The sequence below is a fragment of the Lygodium microphyllum genome, chromosome 21, assembly GCF_053477565.2.
Source record: "Lygodium microphyllum isolate KBCC chromosome 21, Lygodium_microphyllum_v1.1.10, whole genome shotgun sequence".
Classification (NCBI taxonomy): Eukaryota; Viridiplantae; Streptophyta; class Polypodiopsida; order Schizaeales; family Lygodiaceae; genus Lygodium; species Lygodium microphyllum.
This window is the reverse complement of record NC_141155.1, coordinates 69,737,115-69,744,118: the sequence shown is the minus strand read 5'-3', so window position 1 is coordinate 69,744,118 and position 7,004 is coordinate 69,737,115. Positions and strand designations below refer to the sequence as shown.

General features: G+C 37.8%; 1 pseudogene; it reads left to right on the top strand.

Moving 5' to 3' along the window:
• Window positions 1–3,085: 3,085 nt before the first annotated feature.
• LOC148018119 (V-type proton ATPase subunit B 2 pseudogene) lies at window positions 3,086–3,867 on the top strand (annotated as a pseudogene).
• Window positions 3,868–7,004: the final 3,137 nt, after the last annotated feature.

The following is a 7,004-nucleotide window of genomic DNA, read 5'->3' as shown; positions in this document are numbered from 1 at the left end:
GGCTGTGCATATCAATGATATTGAGAGGATTCTTTGCAGGCTAGAGGAAGTGAATTTGATCTTGTTAGGACTCAAGTCTATTTTTAGAGCCAGAGAGGTTTTGATTGTTGGACATATGTATGGTTATTATGGTAGAAAGCCTTCTCCTATAAAGGTTGATGCCATAGAGAATATTGCGGATACTTGCACTTCTACCTCAGAGGTTCACAAGTTTCTTGGAGCTTGTGTATTTTATCTTATTTAGATTCCTCATTTTGCTCATAGTGCACATGATCTCTACGAGCTCTTGAGGAAAGGGCAGCATTTTTCTTGGGACATGAGACACACTAGAGCAATGCAGAAACTCAAGAGATTGTTGAGAGCTGATGCGACTCTTTGGAACGCTGATTATGAGTGTGGGAGACCTATTGTACTTACTGTTGATACTAGTCCTATTGGCATTGGATGGGATGTGGGCCAAGAGGATGCAGATGAGAATAGATATGCTATCTAGTTTGGAGAAAAAGTCCTAAATGAGCAGCAGCACAGGTATCCACAAATTAAGTGAGAGCTCTTGGGAGTTGTCATGTCTCTAAAGAATGATAAAGAGTACTTCATTGGTGTTGGTGTGGTAGTCGAGACTAATTGCTTGCCTTTTGTAGGTTTGACCACAAGTTTTTCTACTACAAAAATTTCCATGCTTAGGTGGATTGGGTACATAAAATCCATGAATCCTGAGTTCAGGAACATAGTAGGTAAAGACAACCCAGTAGCCGATATGCTTTCATGAGTGAGGTACGATAATATGGATTTTTCTTGCATTGATGATGTTGATGATGGGGCTGATCTTTAAGCCATGCATATTGATCATATTTGTCATGTATCTGCTTTGGAAAGCTTTGACGAGTCTTTGTATACAAGAGAGTATTTATAGATTGGTCGTTATTTGAGTACCATGTCTAGAGAGGATAGGTGGACTGATGCGCACTTCAAGAAGATCAAGAGAAAAGCTTACGGTTTTTTCTTGTGGAGTGGACTACATTTGAAGCATCCATGGAAATGAGGATAGTCATTGAGAGTTGTATGTTACAGAGCTTCTCATGTGCAAATCATGAAAGATTTTCATGAAAGTCTTTAGGTGCAACCTATGAGAAGATTAGAGAGAGCTACTGGTGGAGAGGCATGTAGAGAGATATCTCATAGTTGTTGAGACATGCACTCATTCTCAGTTTTTCTTCTTCAGTGAATCATAGAGATGAGCTTCACCCTATCTACCCACTATGTATTCACTACAAGTGGGTTCTTGATTTGATTACTATGCTTGCCAGATTGTGGCAGATGCATTACATTGTTTTGGCATGAGAATATCTCATGAATGTGGTAGAACGGAGAACATTAAGGATGAGAACTACTTCAATGGTTTTTAAGTTTTTGTTTGAGGATGTTATTTGCAGGTATGGATGCATTGGGAAAATGACTGTAGATAGAGGTGAGTCGAATTTTGATGAGGCTAGGGAGTTTTTCTCTTGCCTCGCATTAAACTTGCTTTGAATTGAGAATATAATCTAGAGGGCAACAGGAAGAGTGAAAGAGTCCATTCGTTGATTGTGAAAGCCTTTGCCAAGGCATGCGATGGATGGGTAAGGGAGTGGCCTAGATTGTTGCCTTACTGTGACCTTATAGACTGATCGCACAACCCACAGTTTGACTACAGCTGAGTTGATGAATGGGCAAAAACTAGTAATGCCTACAGAGACTTGCACATTCACTTGCAGTGCTTTACTATGGCAGCAAGATGAGATGACTAGAGAGGATCTTCTAGCTCTTTGTATTTGAAAGTTGGAGAGGAGATTTGAAGATATTGAAAGAGCTATTCAAAATCTCTAAGAGACTAGAATTCGCAACAAATATTGATTTGATAGCAAACACACATTGAGACCTAGAGAGACTGAGGAGGGATATTGGGTGTTGGTCTATGACAACAGTCTAGAAAACCGGTATAGTGCTATCCGCAAGGTTTTGAGACAATGGTTTGGGCCTTATTTGGTGCAGCATGTCCATGATAATGCTATGTATTTCTTAGAAGAGATTGATGATATAGCCTTGGGGATTCCGATTATAGATAAGAGAATCATATTTTTCAAGAGGAGAGATTATGTAGCCTATGCAATCAAGGAGTTGGATGATGAGATTTATGATGGATTTGAGGTAGGAGATGATGTTGATGAGGATGTGGATATTGCAAATGATTTTTCTGATGATGAGGAGATTGCATTGACCATTGATCTTGGCAATGATAAGGATGGGTATTTGTGTCCCATTTAGAGGATGGGTAGGTTTGGAGGGGGTGGATGTCGTGACACTAGGCATCCACCACAACAAACCTAAGTGCACATTTTTTCGCCAAGAATTTGAACACATTAATGAGTGTCATTAGGCATTTATTTTTTGTTGTATGTATCTTTTCATTTGCATTTTGCATGATGCACAAGCACATGTAGTTAGGTAGGGCCACATACATTCTTTTTCTCAAAACATCTAGTACCAGGGAACGTCTACAAATAGGTAAGAAAATATACAACTAAATCTTAAGGTCAGGGATTGAAAGATGCATGGACATTTGTAATGTCCCACTTAACATGTATGCAAAAGGTGGGGAGCTTGAGTAGTCTTTAAGAGTTTTTAATGGCTTGCCAAGTAGAAAAGATTTTTCCTATGGTTCCTTGTTATCAAGATGTACTCAACACATAATGATCACTGGATATGCCCTACATGGCCCATTCAATATGGTCCTCAAACTCTATGGTGAAATACTAGAGGAGGGTATTGATCCAAATAGGGTAATTCTTGTAGATGTGCTAAAAATTTGTGCAACTACAAGAACAATTGGAAGGTTGGGCCTATCTTGGATCTCAAAAGCTCCAGCTCATGTGAACTTCAAAGCACACACAGGAAGATATTTATGCTGTGCACAGGTCTACCTCACAATGAAATTGCAACTGTCGAGATCTGTCGCCAAGCAGGTCTTATGAAACAACATGAAAATATGATGGATGATGTTCAAGAAGATAACTTTGATATAGTGTTTGCAGTCATAGGAGTGAACATGGAAACTTCTTAGTTTTTCAAACAAGATTTTGAAGAAAATGGCTCGATGGAGAGAGTAACTTTATTCTTGAATTTGGACAATGATCCTATCATTGAGTGTATTATTACTCCTAGGATTTCCCTCACAACAGCTGAGTATCTAGCATATGATCTTAGCAAGCATGTGCTTTTTATTCTCATAGGCATGAGTTCTTATGTTGATGCTCTACAAGAGGTCTATGCAGAAGGAGAGGAAGTTCTTAGTCATAGTGGATATCCTAGTTATAAATTGGCCACAATTTATGAGTGTGCAAGAAGAATCAAAGGGAGAGAGGGATCCATTACACAAATTCCTATTTTGACAATGCCAAATAATGATATTACTCATCCAATTCCTGATTTGACTAGGTATATTACTGAGGGTCAGATTTGCATTGATCGATAGCTTTAGAATCGACAAATTTAACCTCCAATCAATGTTATTCCATCTCTTTCATGATTGAGGAAGAGTGCTATTGGGGAGCGGATGACAAGAAAAGATCATGTGGATGTTTCAAATTAGTTGTATGACAACTATGCAATTGGGAAGGATGTGCAAGTAATGAAAGCTGTGGTTGGAGAGGAGGCCTTTTCATCAGGAGATTTGCTATACTTGGATTTTTTGGAGAAATTTGAGCTAGATTTGTGGCTCAAGGATCATATGACACACATGATATCTTCCAGTTTCTCAATTTCACCTGAACTTTATTGAGAGTTTTCCCAAGAGAGTTGCTTCGGCGAATTCCTAGGTCATCATCCTGATTACATAAAGATGCTTGTGTTGGATGAAGCTGATGAGATGCTTTCATGAGGTTTCAAGGATCCCATCTATGACATTTTCTAGCTTCTTCCTTAGAAGCTGCATATGGGTGTATTCTCTGCCACCATGTCGCCCTAAGGCTCTTGAGATTACTAGAAAGTTCATGAACAAGCCTGTAAGGATTCTTGTGAAGAGGGATGAGTTAACATTGGAGGGTATTAAGGAGTTTTATGTTGATGTTAATAAAGAGGCATGGAAACTAGATACACTTTGTGACCTTTACAAGACTTTAGCTATTACACAGAGTGTAATCTTTGTGAAAACGAGGAAGTTCGATTAGCTGATGGAAAAAATGCGCACTAGAGATCACAATGTATGTGTGACTCATGGGGATATGAATCAGAATACCAAGGATGTTATTATGCAAGAGTTTAGATCTGGCTGCACCCTGCATGGACATCCTTGCAGCCTCGTCAATGAATGACTTTGTAATAACACAGAATGACTATGACACAATATATTCACTCTGCCAATCAACTGAGTGGCAAAAAGCTTAATGATTATGTTTTTTTAAATGAAGAAATTTGAGAAAAGCTTTAAAGCTAAAATCTTTAAAGGATTTTATGTTCTTTAAACGTGGGAAGAGAAAGCTCAGGCTTAAAAGAATGACTATGACACAATATATTCACTCTGCCAATCAACTGAGTGGCAAAAAGCTTAATGATTATGTTTTTTTAAATGAAGAAATTTGAGAAAAGCTTTAAAGCTAAAATCTTTAAAGGATTTTATGTTCTTTAAACGTGGGAAGAGAAAGCTAAGGCTTAAAACACCTTAGTCTTTTTTTAATAGCCAAAAAGCACAACATGAGAAAAAGAGGAGAAAAACTATAAAAGAAAGGACTAGGAGAGCTTGGAGGGCCATCAAACTTGAAGAGAGTGGCTTGAGGTTGAGCTTTGTGCTCCTCACCTACTTTGAAATTTTCTTCATCGAGTCGCATATGAGGGTGGCTTGAGTTCACACTTTAAGCTCCTCACCCTCTTCGAAGATCTTGCAACAAGTTCTAGGAGAGAGACTCTTGAGTTTGAGCTTTAAGCTCCTCACGTCTTCAAAGTATTCGTCATCAAAGTTCTATGAGAGTGGTTTGAGTTAGAGTGTTGAGCTCCTTGCCAAGGCTATAGAGTTTGAGCATTCAGCTCCTTTCCCTTCTCGATGTTCTCTTCATCAGTCACTTTCCACCTTCTCTTGTCTCTCAATTTGAGATTTCGACCTTGTCTTCCAATTGGCAAGTGATCTTTTGCTTGCTTAAAAGAGACATGACAAATTTCTCTACATCGATCTCATCATCTTTGCTTCCCGACTTCATATCATAAATAAATTGTCATCACATGTTCCATCTCTAGCTGATCATATGTCTTTTGATCATATCCTTTAGCTTCCCTTTACCAAGAGTCTTTTGATCTTGTATCTTGTCTATATATTTAATCAAAGAGTTTGTTTTCTCATTCATCTTGAATCTAAAATTCTTCTGGATAATTATTTTACATTGAGTACTCCCATCACAATGTGTCCCTGTGACGAGCGACTTTCACGAACCCCCACACAAATCCTGTGTGACAACCTATAAAATCAATCTAAAAGTAGAGCATCAACAACATACAAACATGAAAATCTTGAGTTCAAAACAAAGAATTTCTTCATACGTCTTAAATATTTGATACATCAAGCGTCAACTGAGCAACATCCAAAAACTTCTACAAGTTTCAATGAACTTCTTTGCAAAAAAACCATAATTGCATATTGGATCCTCCTCTCACTTCTCAGCAAATTGCATACAAGGGGGACTGCAAGGGTCCCTTAGTCTTCTTTCTCTCCTCTTTATATAGAGCTCTTGGATTCACATACGTTGGGTTAGGCTTATCAAATTGTTTTTGCTTTCACTTTAAGGCTCTGACAAAACATTGAAGTTGCCACCTCCGTGTTCCAAGAATACTATTGTCTCTACCTGGGTTTTAGAAATTCGCCAACTAACATTTCATATGATACTTCTGATTAATTCCAAATAGCATAGCTCTGAAGATAATGATGACAAATATGTGGGGTGTCATATTATCGTTCCAAATGATGTTTCCATTCAGACCATTTGATTCATGTCTGCATACCTTCGTCGAAAATATTTAACTTTTATACCATAATCTTTAAAGCAATTTCTCAAATAATGAAGAGTTGTAATCATGTCAATGTTGCTAGCTGGAACAAAACGCACAGCCTTGTCTCTGCTTGGTGATCATGACTGGCTCCTCATCTTACACTCAACATGCCACCTCCTCCACTTTGCTGCCGTTGGAGAACACAAAAAAAACACATCTTTGTGATAAAAAATACAACCTAGATAATCTATCAAATTTCCTTCAATATGATGACATTAAAAGAACTTTAGTAGTGTTAAAAAAGATAACATCATCTTCATCTGAGTCTCCGTCTAGATGATCATGTTTTTTTGTTTTTCATCATCTGAATCAATTGCATTTTCCTTGCAATGCTTCTCATGCCCAAGTCCTCCAGTATCTTCTTCATTTGGCTATTGGACCTCATCAAAAATTGTAGTTTCTAGTTCCACTTTCTTGGCCTCTTTTCTTGTGAATTAATACTCAAAAATGGCAAATAGTGCAACATTCAATTTTCTCATAGAATGATTGCCCTATTTGCCCCATTCATAAGCCACATCAAGAGGATAGGAACACTCCAAATCCTCAAAGCACTTCTACAATGAAGATATAGGTTATTAAAATACTCAAGAGGAAGACAAACTCCTGTTAAATCCTTCCCAACGTTGTGAGTGACCACAAACCAATGCCTTTTTCTTTCTCCTTTGGACATGAGGATAGTTGAAACCAACAATGTCCATAATAGGATCTCCTCCATTAGCTTTTCATTGATTCTTCCTTCAATTTATTTCTCCTTCATAGCACTTGTTACTGCTCTTTTGAGAATAATCTCCATTTTTCATCTTGCTATTAGTTTCATGTAATGTGACCTAGTAGAATATGCTTTATAGAATGTACATTATGCTCAACCAAACATGATTTGATAAAATATGCAACATTAGATCCATGCAATGCGATCAGACAAGTGATGTTTC